Here is a 15094-nt window from a genome sequence, read left to right as displayed (position 1 = left end):
AAAATACTTTGTTTTAGCCCAGTTATCTCTAGATAAACGTTTATTACGTCGGCACTGCTTCTGGCGTAAATGAAAATAAAAAGAATGGTAGAAACTTCAACTTCTAGATCAACGATCAAATCATCGAGTCAAATACACAGAAGCGAATGGAATTAATATAACATTTTTAAACAAAAAGAAAACCTATATTGCATACCGGCAGACAAACATATTTTCAAGACAAGGGCTGAATCTATGTGTGAATTACGCGCGTCGATGAACGGTGTTCATGATTCTTCATCATTAGGTCACAACTAGATCGAATGATCGAGTTAACAACACTAAATTTATATTATTTATAGAAAATATTTTACTTAAAAAAAACTGACAAATATTATCATATAAAGTTTACAATCTTTTCGCTTCGACTATATGTTCTAAACTAATGACAGATTTTCTGAAGCAGTCATAGCTAGTTAAACGATCTGGACCAAACGATAAACGGACGCATACGCACGCTAAGCGATAGCAAACGCTTGCTCTCAAACGCATGATAAAGGAAACACGATACACGGAAAACGATAAATGTTAAACATTTGTAAACGATGCACGCTTGAGAAAGCGTTTCATCAAACGCACGTTGCACGATATTCGCACGCACGTTACGCGAAAAACGGACGCACGAAAACGATATTTTTGACAACCGAAACGTTCACCCTAGCGTATCACTAGGATCAGAAGTTTGAAAACTTTTTTTAAAATACCTGATATCCTATTTTATGAAATAGGCCTGAAGAATAAACACCAGCCAACATCATTGTCTCCAGAAACAGAATTATTTAATGTTCCGTCACATTCACCGTAAGTAACCGCCATTTATTGTTTTTACATTGATTAAAATAGAAAATATTGTTGTTTTTCCACATGGTTATCATCACTTCCAACTAAATACAATTCATGCTGAAATGAACTTAATAATTAGATACACTTAATAGTTAAAGATAGTACAGATGGTTAAAAGGTATATATATATATATATATAAGAGAACAGATGCTGAAAGCAGGATGTCTTATTATTACGTAGACGGTATAACTTTCTTGACTATTTTACATTGTGAACTATTTAACTGATCTTTTATGATATTTCACAAATAGATTTTGACATTAATCAATATATTTACTGGTCCATTACTGATATCAACCCACATATGGTTTTTTGCATCAATCAGTATATTTTACTAATCCTTTATGGACTTCGTATGAAATGGATTTTGACATTATTCTCTCAATTTGTCCACTTTTAAAATCAAATAGCATGCATTTTGGCATTAATCTGTTTATTTTACTGATCCATTATTGATATCGTGACAAATTATTTATGACATTATTCTAATTATCAAAGAATCAATATCGCTCTGAGTAGTATTTGTATCACCTTTTTGTTGTTTTGATACATAGTAATTGATAACGAAGATTGTGTTTTTAAAATATCTGCATGAAAACAACTGGCAGTTGTTTATCGTGAGCAAAGACAAGATCGATGTATTTTCAATTCTAACATGATTATGAATAAACAAATAAGGGACATCACCTTTAGCTACTTTTCAAGTTAAGGTTATCGGGTTTCATATTTGTCTGTTCTATCCCGCATTGTACTTCCGCTTATTTAAAACGTATTAAAAATAATAAGGAAATATTGTTTGTATGACTTAATCAACAAATGAAACGTGTATATTTGGTGGAGGAGCATAATAAACTCGTCTTCAACTTTCCATATGAGATGAATTGCAACTTTCAAGTTTAACACATTGTAATAAATGTCATGGTACTTAAAATACCTCATACTCGAATATTTTGACTTTATATAGGAAATGATGCTGATGTATTCCATTGCGTAAAGTTTGAAGTTTAATTGAATTACTCGTAAATACGTGAAATTATGATTTGCCAAGTTAAGCTGAATTGACTATATATTTCAAAAGATTGACTGTAAAATGAAGATTGGCCAACAGTTGATACTGAAAAATGTTTGCATTACAGATACTTATTGTTATCATATATGTACACGATTTTATTGTAAATCAGAATTCTGTTGTGATCTAGTATATAACTCGATAATTGTTATTTGTTTTTGAAGATCATTTAGCAATACTAACCAATGGAATAAACATTTTAATTTATTTCAACATTTACCGTTGCTCGTGTATGTATTTCTAATGTTAACAAATTAATATTCCATTTTCCCTTTTCACTTATTTTATAACAAATAGCCAACAATTTTTGTGTTATTTTATGTTTCAGCAAATTCAAGTGCAGAACCAGACAGGTAATGAACTAAAATCATGTAGTTTAAATTGATGTAAATACTGTTGTCATAAATGTATTATCATGATTATGACAAGAAATTTGTAGCATTGTTGCTATGAGGTTTTTGTTATCTTAACCTTTTTAATGTAATATTTTGCTTGTTATAACCCTTAAAACGTTTTTCATATATCTAATTTCAGCCAAGCAATATATGAGAGTATATAATGGGGAGCAGGGACATCTCACACAAAAGCACGATCGATAAAACTTATTGGTAGACTTGAAAGATATATGTCCGCAGTTATGACTCGTATCGCCTTGCCATATTAGCGACAGTTATAAACCTTCTGCAGTTTCAGAAAATATAACAGCATCATCTGCAAATAATAACAAATATATGGAAATTTGATCTAATGTAATACATGCTGTTTGATCATGCTGTAAGGACATTTCAACATCATTCATAAATAAAGAAACGAGCAATCATAGAAAAGTTATTTCCCCTTGTAATAGTCCAATATCACAGTTGAAAAAATCTGAAAGATTATTCATATTCATTGATCAAGTTGCATTTTTGTAAGTGAAATATTAAACACTTCTCTTCTATTTTTTATACATTTGTTTAAATAAACTCCTTTTTCAATCTTAAGGAAATTGAAATATATTTTCAAATGCTTGCCGGCTCTTAATCTAGATGTTATAAAAGTCTTCTTTTCGGAATAACTGATTTCCAAAGTGTCACTAAAGCCGGTGTTTTTGGCTTTAAAGATATTTTACATTTTCATAATCTCTCAGGTACTTTTTGTTTTCATTGCTTCCTTTTCAACTTTCATTTACGTATTTTATTATCTTTATCACTTGTATATTAATATCTGGTGTCAATATATAATTTGTGTTGAGTTTTTATTGTGATTCTTTACGGATATCGTAATAATTAGAAATCTTAATAGTATTTAATTTAAAAAGATGTTTTATGTATTTTGAGATTTGACAAGCGAGCTTTAGTGGGATATAAAGTTTTTTTTATGAATTCTTGTACTTCGAGAACACTTTCGTAAAATGTTAACAAAGTAACACATTTAATTTAAAAATAGACGCGGTATGAATACATCTGCAGATGCTATTCAAATTGAAATTGTCACCAATGTCATAAAAATGTTTATAATTTCCGTAGCCAGTTCTCAGCTGGCGTGGAAATTAAATTGTATTTACTGCAATTAACACTACTAACTATGAACCGACTCCATAGCTAAAGCGAATCGCGACTACAATAGTTTTATTTCATCTTGGCGAGTTTGCCATTTTGTGCGTTCTTTAAAAAGGGGTAGTTTTTTTTTCTTTTTTTTTTTAAACTTTGATATGTAATAACTGATTGATACTGTTTAAATTTATATAGATATATATGATTATCTATTTTAAAGATATTACAAAAACATTCACAATTTCTTTTTTTATTTTATTTTTTAACAAGGCAAAAATGTAAAGCTTAAGGCATTTCCATACTATATGGAAGTTTTGTGCGTTTTAATTTTATGTTCACTAGCTGCTGAAAACATTGATCAAATTTTACATTTTCGCTTGCATCAAACTTAAAGTAAAAATGCAGTGATACATGCTAGACAATAAATACTTTATTGTTAAGAAAAACCATAGAAAAGAAAACATATTAAGTGCATACTCGTATTTGTTCAAAGTTCATTTTAATAGTAAATGTATATTTTTCAATTATTCATAATTGGTTTAAACAATATTTATTTCTTCATCAATATCTACAGACAAAATTACAATATATAAATTGCTTTCAGGATTGATTCAATGATTCATTTGTGTAACAATAAGTGCTTGTTTTTTTTAAATACATATAATAGTTATAACAAAATGTGCATATTTTAGAAGTTGCATTGAAATTTTTGTATGTTTGTACAATATTTTATTAAAATAAATACCACTTCAATAATTCTGATACTACACTACTGGTCTTGTGTTCTGAATATATGTCTTAACCGGCACTGTCCTGCAAGACGAGACACGTATATGTTTGTACACTGCTGAGGAGCAGACATTGCGTCACCTTAAGTGCAACAACGTAATAAGTCCTTATAAATTTAATAGCAGTTAATCAGTTATTGCACTAACGTGACGACTTGTTATTACGATGATACTTTTCTATTACAATATAATTCTATAACTTTAATAAAAGAAATAGGTCAAAACCACTAAACACGTGTGTTTTTTTCCTTGCAGATGTGTAAGCATGCTACGATCGAAAATGAGATTTCCCTCATGTTTAAAGTCTAATAATACATAAACATCTCAAGCAAAGAAAAAACGTAGCTTTTCATGTCGGATATGAAAATTGAACCGTATATTTCTTCGTCAAAACACGGGCCGCCCACGAAAACCCCACTATCTTTTCTTTGCAATTTTCTAAAAAAAACAGGAGGAAACGTATTCTGTAGCCTTGTCAATGCGTTAAAATTGAAATGCCCCGACTATTCATATGTATACTGGACAACGGAACTGTTCATATATGCTTCTTATATATAACAAATAAGAAATTATGAACATCATTACACACAAATGTTATGGAATTTTAATGTAGTCAACGACGTCTACCAAGAGAGAGTCTCTGTAGAACTGACCACTTACACTGACAATTCACACGGTCAATAACTCTTATCATGTGACTTAACTGATTATTACCAGTTTTGATGTCGCACCTGTTGAGACAACAGTTCTCCGCCTATACGATGTAACGCGAAGAATTCCTTTTCTCAACAGGCACTATCCAAACAACAACAACAAAAACTGCAAGGCGAATCATGCATAGAAAAATACCGAGCTTAAGACGAAAATATTAAAATCTAATTAATTATTTACATGTGCATACAAAAGTTTTTGTGATTAGACTTACAACTTGTTTTGTAATTGACAATCAATTGCCTAATGAAACAACAATATAATCGTCCTTTGCTATGTTTTCCAACAGCCATGTCCCTCTAAACATCTATAAAGCACCAAGTCCTGAGTTAGCGGCCATCGTAGCAGTTCATGCTCTTACAGAATGTGTACTTAAATTGAAATGTGCTGCTCCATACTTAACAATGGACAAAGTGTATACTCTAACTCGTGTGTCAGACAATTTTGTATTTACTTTTCATAAGCCCCGATATTTCGGAACTGTATTTATGCACTTTGATGGTTTGCGCCAGAAATTGTTTGTGTTATTTATTTAATTATCAAGGCGTATGTTTTAATGTCCCTTACAGGCATAAACAGCAATTTCATGTAAAAGGACCATACGACAAATAGAATATTTTCAACAACAGAAAAACTGAAATTTAAAAAGAAAATTGATGATAATGCTAGAAATGATCATTCCTCAAATAATTTTATTCGTTCATTACTTGATGTATTACACTTTAGTTTTAGTTTCTCAAATTCAGAGCGTCAAATGATCCCTTTATTACGGTTCTTCTAATTATTTATATATAATTATTTATTCCATTTATTAAACTTGTAGCAAGATAAACTTATACATTGAAAATCAGATAAGATTTTGAGATTTTTGTACTTTGATATCAGGTATTATTCATATACTATTTTCAGAAATACGAAGTTGTGCATACAGCATACAGGCAATTTATTTATTTGGTTAAGTGTCATTCATGAGACAATTTGTCGAAGTGTTAGTTATTTCGTAGAATGTAACCCTGACAACTTTTGGAAATTTCCGTGGCGGGGATTTATGTATTTATTGTCTAGTAAAATTGGAACATAATAATGATTTGTCGAGACAAACCGGCAGTAACAGGTACTTTAAATTAACAGCATGTAGTTCAATGTCGTTTAAATTTATTATTTTCTAAAGTTACTTCGAATGTAGGGGGCAAAGACTTGATTTGAATTAAATATTCGATACATTGATAAGCCAATGACACCGAAATCTGTGTTTATGATACTCATGAAACGGTTCAGTATTAAAAAACTTTTAAAATACCTAATATCCTATCTTTTGAAAAAGGCCTGAAGAATCAAGATCAACTTCACTCAACATCAGTGTCACTTTCACCGTAAGCAGCTTTTTATTCTAGTTTTTAAAATTAGATACAAAAGATAATATGTGTTTCTTTTTCCTCCATGGTTTTAGCACATACATCTTAGTGTGATTAAATATACTAATTGAATAAAGAAAATAAATTAAATTAAATGAATAACACAAACATACACAAATTATTGCATATTAATATTACTTACTAGTGTGAAAAAACCAATAAAAGTATGGTGGCTGATTTGTGTCATTCGTGTTCATGCCAAGCGACCCCGCCAAACGAAAAGTCGAACATTAACAAGTTAAAATGGCGGGGCCGCACAGCGAAAACACGATAATTAGCGAAGGCGCGGGACGAAGTTTATTAAATAAAACTCCGGGGTCGCGGGAGATTTTAGAAATAAAACAGCGGGGGCGCGGGGCGAAAACACGCTAATAAGCGCCCCACTTATAAGCGTGTTTTTGCTCCGCGCCCCGCCACTTTAACTTGTTAATTATCGACTTTTCGCTTTGTGGGGTCGCGGAACGAAAATACACTAATTAGGGAGGGGCGCGGGGCGAAATCAAATAAATAAAATTTCGCCGCGCGCCCCCGCTTATTATTGCGTTTTCGTCCCGCGACCCCGCCGTTTTATTTCTTAAATCTCGCTCCGTGCCCCCGCGGGGTGAAGTTTAATTCATTAATCTTCGCCTCGCGCCCTCGCTAATAAGCGTGTTTTCGCTTGGCGCCTCCGCCATTTTAATATGTTAGTTATCGACGTTTCTCCTTGGCGGGTCGCGGGCCTTAACACGCTAATTAGCGGGAGCGCGCGACTCCTCTAATTACCTTGTTTTCGTCCCGCGACCCCGCCGTTTTATTTCTTATATCTCGCTCCGCGCCCCATGTGGGACGAAGATTTATTTTATTTAACTTCGCCCCTCGCGCTCGCTTATTAGCATATTTTCGCTTCACGCCCCCGCCATTTGTAAATTGTCGATTTTTTGCTTGGCTGGGTAGCGGGGCGAAAACACGAATGGCGCAAATCAGCCACCATAGAATAGAGATGAACTAAGCTGTATTTGCAAGACCACATCACAAAATTTTATTATCTTAATAAATACTTTTCTAGGAAAACTTACGAACAACTTCCAAATAGAACAAATACTGAAATCAGGATGGCTTATAATCTCCTAGGCGGTATTACAGTTTTTTTTTTTTTTTAATTTACATTGCGAATTATTGAACTGATTGTCTGTATATTAAACGAACAATATCGGTATGAGCGGTATTTTTATGTTATTATTACTTATCTGTTGTTTAAATGCGTTGTTATCGATCGCGAAGACAATAGGCTGGAGTTTTCCGCAGAAAGTTGTAACTTATATACGAGTAGATAAGCACAAACCGGCTCGTTGTCATTTCAATACTTACATTATAACGAAAAGACAAATAAGGAATACTTTCCAAGTTCAGGTTGCCTGGATTCATATTTAGCTGCTTTTTCTCGCATTTAATTTCCGCTAACTTAAACTCAATAGAAATAATAAGAAAATTTGTTTATTTTATTTGAAGAAATGTAAGTTTGTTTAGTCCTCCAGTATTGTTTTTATTAATTCACCAACAATTAAAACCTGTGTACTTGCTGGAGGAGCTTAATCAACCTGTCTTCAATGAGTAGCAAAATTTTAAATCTAACACATTTGACTGAATTGGCTTTATTTTTCAAAAGATTGACTGTTACAATGATGATTGGCCAACAGTTGATGTTGGAAAATGTTTGCATAAAGTTTGCATAAATTATTGTTATCTCATATGTATAAATTTATGGTTAATCGGAATTCTGTTGTATTCTGGCATTAAACTCGATAATTGTTATTTGTTTTTGAAGGTCAGTCTGCAATAAAGTTATATTCATGCATCATTTGTAAATGGACTATATCCATTTTGATTTATGTCAACATTTACCTCGTGTATGTATATTTGTATGTGTACAAATTAACATTGCATTTTACCAGGTCACTTTTTTCATAAACAAATGTCAATAAACAATATTTATATTATTTTACATTCAGCAAAGTCCAGCGCAGTATCAAACAGGTTATGAACTAAAATTATGAAGTTCAAACTGAAGTAAACACTGTTGTCCATTGATTATGATAAGAAATTTACATACATAGTTGTCATAAAATTATTTTCATTTCATTTTTAACAACATGAAGAAGTTGTATATATGTGACAGGGAAAATCAAATGTGTTGTCATCTTTTACATTTCCCATTAGCTAACTCGACTTAAAGAGTGATTCTATGTATTTTTTCATTTCTCCAGTTTAAAGGGATCATATATGCACACGTTTTAAATCTTTACCTGTCTATGATTTTGAGGTTATTTGTACATACATTAAATATTATATGGGATTTTGTCGTGGCAAGGCAATTCTTTAATCAAGCAATCCGAGTTCGAGCGAACGAAGTTTAACTATAGTTGTGTAGGTATGACAGGCAGTCTATTATTATCTTATCCATTAGATAACTCGGCTTTAAAGGGTGATTCTTAATAATTAGTTTTCATTTCTCCAGTTGTAAGGGCTAATATCATGCCGACGGAAGCTATTAATATCACGTAAAATGTGTAAAAATTAACAAAGGTCAGTTACTCCAAAACAAGGCTAGGCAGATTTATGGTTCTTATGTACTGCATTTCTACCCTATGAGATATATCTACCTACAAAGATTCGTGATGATATTTTTATAGTTTCAGAGTTATTTCCCGGACAAACTTTAATGTTTTAAAGGAAATATTTTCAAATGAACCATTGTCTTTAATCTGTTGATAAGAATTTGCTTTCAGGAAGAGAACTTTCACTTATATACATGTCTATAAAGGTTTTTATACTGAATATATATAGATTAAAATTTGTAAATGTATTTGAATTTTACATATGTACAACACGCTTCTTCTCCTATTATTATTGTCAAAATTGGCAATTACAAATCTTTGTAAAGTCAATCAACTATTTTAGTTTCTAATAGTCAAACACACATACCATTGATAAACGAACTCATTTCACACCTAGTCTTTATAGAATATAACTGATGCAATTTCGCACTTTTCACCACTTGATGTACCAATATTATGTCCAAACTTAACAATTTTGTCTCGTTTTTATCAAGTCCATATCGCACCCCATCTAGCCTTTATTAATTGTTTGAGAGTCCCAATTCCGTATCAAATCCTTATTGTAATCAAAGTTACGTCAAGTTCGGTCAAAATGTCCAAAAATGCTGATGTGACATGAAGAGGTAATTAAATATGGTTGAGAACAATACTGATTCTATTGGACTTGTACACAGCTGCAAAACCTACATCACACTCGGCTATGACCTCGTCCAATGTTGTTTATGGGTCCTCCATCTAGGATGGAAACACTGTAACACGGACAGCTGCAAAACCTACATCACACTCGGCTATGACCTCGTCCAATGTTGTTTATGGGTCCTCCATCTAGGATGGAAACACTGTAACACGGACAATTTGCACCGTTGCATGTACCAGACAGTGAGTAATAAGCTAAATAACCTAAAACTCGTGCATCCTCTAGCCAATTAAATGTAAACACAATATGCCCGTATAATACATTTTCACCATTTCTATTTTGCAATATTGACCTTAAACTGGTTAACTTTTGAGTTTCAGTACATTATAACAATTCACATATTTAGGGTTTTCTTATCAAAAGTAGAGTGTCTGAAACTTAATACGCACATGCTACTGCCGAATGACCTAGTTGTTAACATTGCAGAACTTAATACGCATCGTTACAAGTTCGAATCCTCGACAAACCATGTCTTTTAAAGCTACATTCCTCAAGAAAAGCCAATACATTTGGATAAAAGCAAACTTGAGAAATAATTACTAAAATTTTAGAAAAGTTAAAGGATTCAAGTAATACTTTACATGTTATATAAGATTTATGACTGAATTTTCAGAATTTATTTCTGTATTTCTTCTGCGTTACTTACACAGTAAGGGCTATTTTTGCATATTTTGACCTCTTTTTGGTAATTTACGTGTGTTACAAGTGCCATTGATAATTTGTTTATTGTTTCCTTTTGAATATTTCACAATATTATACATTTAAATACATTTCAAAATTTTGTGAAAATTAGCATGAATATGGAGGCATGCTGCATTAATATATGGTTTTATTTTTTCTTTAGGGCTGGATAGATCGTTTATTTAACATCTAGACGTTTCTTCTCATTTTCATAATTTGATAAATAAAGGTATGTATGTATTATTACTAGGTTAAATATCTTAAGTTAATGACTGATGCACAAAAGTATGCATAGTGGTAAAGGTTCAGGTAATATAAAAAAGAACAAAAGAGAACAAAAAAAAATAACGATTTGACAAGACTATGACTTACAAACCGCAATATGTTATGATTCTAGTATCTTGTCATTTATGCTTGTAAGGCAATAATATATGTAAAGAATTCGAAGTAATACATATATATTTGTGTCATATATTAAAGCAACATGCTTCAAGTTTCATGCTGATTTTCATTGAAATTTGGAAAAAGAATTCATAAATAAAATATTGTAAAGCGAACAACGAAAATAATTTGAACATTGCAAACGTTTTATTCTATATCCGCGTAGGTTGCCAAATAAAGGTCAAAATATGCAAAACATAGCCCTTACTTTTTTAGGTACGCAGTATGATGATGATGATAAAATACTATAAAATAAATCACTTATTGCCTATAACATGTAAATCAAGCTGTGATTATATTAATTTTTCTAAGAATCGTAGTTATTTTTCTCAAAGTGGATGTTCTTGAATGTTTTGGATCATCTGGAGGTATGCAGCTTTAAAATCCGTTTGATTTCCTTCAGAAGCAGATAGATCACTTAATATTATTACATCAAGGGTACACATGACGTTATTTCAAGGAAGATATTGACAAATCGGTAACAAGAAACGCATGTAAACTATGAAAGATCAATCAATATCACTTTTCCTGTTGTCCGATTCCGATCCGACGATTGAACCATATACATTTATTGACCTAGCGTTGCCGCTCTTAATCGTATAGACAGATCTACATTCAATTTTCCTTGTTGTATGTTTGTGTGCGTACCTAATTGAAACTGAAAAAGACAGTGCTAGATGAGTTGTATTGAAGTTTGTTCTTTAAAGGATATTGTGTTCAGTATGTGTTTCGATTTAAAAAAAAACGATAGGTAAAGAGCAAATAGTATTTAATATTCATATGTTATTGTTATTTTTTTTCTTTTGTAACCATCGCATAGATTTTGCCATATTTATATCCAACTAAATATTCGTAGAATGTTTCACATGAAAAGTTTAAAAAATGCTTGTTTAAACGTAATTATAAATAAGCAACATAATTTCAGGAATATTTGCCAGACAATGTTTTGTAATAACATCGGTTGATAGTCATTTATAGAACAATATCTCTGAAATATGATTTATAACCAAACTTGAAATAGATTGATAGTATGTAAATAACACATGGGTTTGCGGGTAACAGTAAAAATATCATCCCGATAAAAATACTGTTACCCGAGGCGTAGCTTTCGTTTCTTTCCCAATGACTTTGCCGACATACTATCAAAATTAAGATGCATAACATGGTTTTATAATTTAGCAATTGAAAATCACCATTTTATTTTTTGTCATAATTATATGAAAAATCAGTTCAAAAAGTAAAACATTAGGAAGCTAGGAAGAGGCCTTGTTGCTGCATATCATCCATCAATCTCATTCGCTCTTTGACGACAACGCTTTTAAATTGATAACTTTGGCAATGCAATTAAAAAGTTATTATTTACAATGCTAGGCCAACAAACAATACAAACAAATAATTTGTCAAATATATATAACTATTGTTACATTAATTAGATCTGCTATTTAACATACTAAGTGTAAGTTACTTTTATTTTATGTTTTTAATAATGATGTTCTTTAATATGTCTATTATAAGCCAATCTGAATATGAGAATCAGGAAGCAGAGAAATATCACACATACACAGATCTAAAACAAAGCATCGTCCGTTCGTTCGTCTGTTTATTCTTTCGTTCAGCAACTTATATTAGAACTTGTTGATAAGATATGAACGTATTAGGGCTTAGATTTTTATGTGATTAAAGACCTAAGAATTGGCAAATATCATACTTTTAAATCTCACGCGGTTATGAGTTAAAAGTTCAATATTGTAGTATAATAATTATAATGTTCCTTTTGAGCATTTTTATTTATTTTTACCTGCATGTTTATTTGAACAAATGTTGCGGGTACCCGGTATTTTTCGTATTAAATGTAGCTTGCATGTCATATATATTGAGTTATAACCCTTCCTAAAAATTCTAATTAAGAAGTAAGAAAATAGATATAGATAAGTATCCCTAAAGAAAGCCCAAGACTGCAAAATTGAAAATGTTGCAGGCTCGGTTTGATTGAGCCTGTTCATGTAAAGTACTGTCATCTACCGTCAACGTCCCCTAGCACCGGCTTAAGCAGAATTCAACATTTAACATGAACTGGTAAAATTTAGAATTTTGAAACATCCGCAGATGTGTTCATATGGCGGTTATCATGGAAACATTCACGTTAGTGCCTTACATGAAAAGCGGCATATGGTCCCAAAGTAAAGAAATGCGTGTGCCCTTAACGAGAAAATAATGGGCGAAACTAAATAAAATAGAATTTTAAAAGGGGACCAGAGGTTATGAAACCTGCATACCACAGATAAGACGTCTCAAAAGACAAATTTAAAAGCAGGCCTCATAACTAAGGGGGATTCAACAGTATTCTATTGAGGAATACTGGAACCACCCAACAAGAAAGATGCCAAATAGAAAGAACTCAAATACTACAAGCACAACAATAATGCCGTGCTGAACGGAACGATCTTTAAGGATCGGAAATATAACGGGGCGACTTCACACGACACAAACAACGCTGATGTTGCAATAAAATAGAGAGAAATAAGAATCCCAAAAGAAAGCCCAACACAGCAAAATTGAAAATGTTGCAGGATTGGTTTGATTGAGCCTGTTCATGGACAGTATTCCAGCAACAAACAAATAGTGCATTGCTTTGTTCGATTTCAATCATAGTTAATATATATGTAGTATATTAAGGTGAGAATCTTTGAATCTTAAAGGGCATCATAATCTACACGTTTATTTTCGGGATTTTGACCTTTAAGAAATTTAGAGCTAGCCGTTTTTAATTTTAATGTTTTTGTTTTGTTTTATTTTGCTTTTCGCAATTTCTCAAGGAATGTTTGTCAATTGTTAATAATGTGCATGCAATGTTAAGTTAAGTTAAACAGTTAAAAGAATCATAAATTTCAATTCAAATCGGTCAAACTTACGTGTCATTACGAGCTACACCATTCAAATAAACAATCACTATTGCATGTTTGGGGCAAGTGTTGTTGCTGCTGTTGTTGTTGTCTTTCATGTAATACTTAAAGTGCATTGGTCTATAGTGGAAGGTTTGTGATATCATACATAATCTGTATCTTAAATGGCAACAAATCACAAAGGAATATATATTTAAATATAAGTGATGCATTGAGATAGAAATTAAAAAGTAAATAGCTCTATAAAGCAGATTATAAATTGATTTAGAGCAATCATTTATCATTCATATCATATAAATGTTGATATTTATTAACTTTGACCTTATTAACATGTTTTATCTCAATATATATTTTTACAGAAATAAAAATTAGAATACATGAACATTGCAAACTCAGTTTAATTGAGTCTGTATATGAAGGATAATGGAAAAGTGAAAAATCCCTCACGCCTCCTATAAATGGGCTTGGGCGGTACTCAATTCTCAACACTTAAAAGTGCTGGACACAATTATCCCGAAGGACCAGAAAAATATAATAAAACCGAAGTGAAGTACGGCGCAGCTATTATGGCTGCCACACAGCACTTGACACCTGCTATTGTGATGTATAAATATCTGGTAAAAATGTGATCCCTTGGAAGCATTTAAAACAGAAAAATTACACGAACATTGCAGACTCGATTTGGTTGAGTCTGTACATGAGATATGGCGTTGTAAAACTAGTTACACACTGCTTTCCATATTTGGCACAGAGTAAAATAACATAGTCACATTTGATCAATTTCAAAATCTTTATTTCAATAATTCTTATTTGTGGAAAGATACTTTTTTATTGAAAAAGAGTGATACATTAATGTTAAAGAAAATATTATGACTGGTTCTACTGACAGTGTTTGTTGTAATTGTTGGCCAAACTTTATTTGAGAATGTTTTCATTGTGTATTGTCAAATCATTTGCAGAATGTATTGTTTAAAGTACTGTACAAATTAGACTTTCACATGTTAAAAGAGTTGCTTCCGGTTCCGTTGATGGCGGACGTATTGAAAAATAACGGTGTGAAAATTCATGAAAATGGATATTTTCTAGTGTTTTAAAGCTAATATGGAGGAAAAATCTGTAATGAATTAAAAGTCGCTACTTGGAACTGTCATAATTGTAAAACTGTAAATGAAAGTATATGACTTGGACGAAATGTAAGGTGTTTTTCTGTATCGATTTCTTTGTTTTACGAATTGTTGAATTGGAAATATTTGTTACTAGTATGTATTACGTACCTGGGGTCAAAAAGTGGTAGTTCATTCATCTACGCTCGACGAATTTCTCACCTATACTGCACAGAATTAAAAAGCGGATCAGATATACTGTGTTTCATTGTGA

At 31.8% G+C, this 15094-nt stretch overlaps 1 long non-coding RNA gene across 1 annotated transcript; it reads left to right on the top strand.

Moving 5' to 3' along the window:
* The first annotated feature begins 1020 nt into the window (after positions 1-1020).
* Positions 1021-4390, top strand: LOC132742632 (uncharacterized). The gene is made up of 3 exons (XR_009627453.1): positions 1021-1066; positions 2281-2305; positions 2487-4390. It is a non-coding gene; the product is annotated as an uncharacterized LOC132742632 (long non-coding RNA).
* The last annotated feature ends 10704 nt before the right edge of the window (positions 4391-15094 follow it).

Source organism: Ruditapes philippinarum, unplaced genomic scaffold (assembly GCF_026571515.1).
Source record: "Ruditapes philippinarum isolate M1 unplaced genomic scaffold, ASM2657151v2 ctg5368_1_1_1_1, whole genome shotgun sequence".
Lineage (NCBI taxonomy): Eukaryota > Metazoa > Mollusca > Bivalvia > Venerida > Veneridae > Ruditapes > Ruditapes philippinarum.
This window is presented reverse-complemented; position numbering and strand designations above follow the sequence as displayed.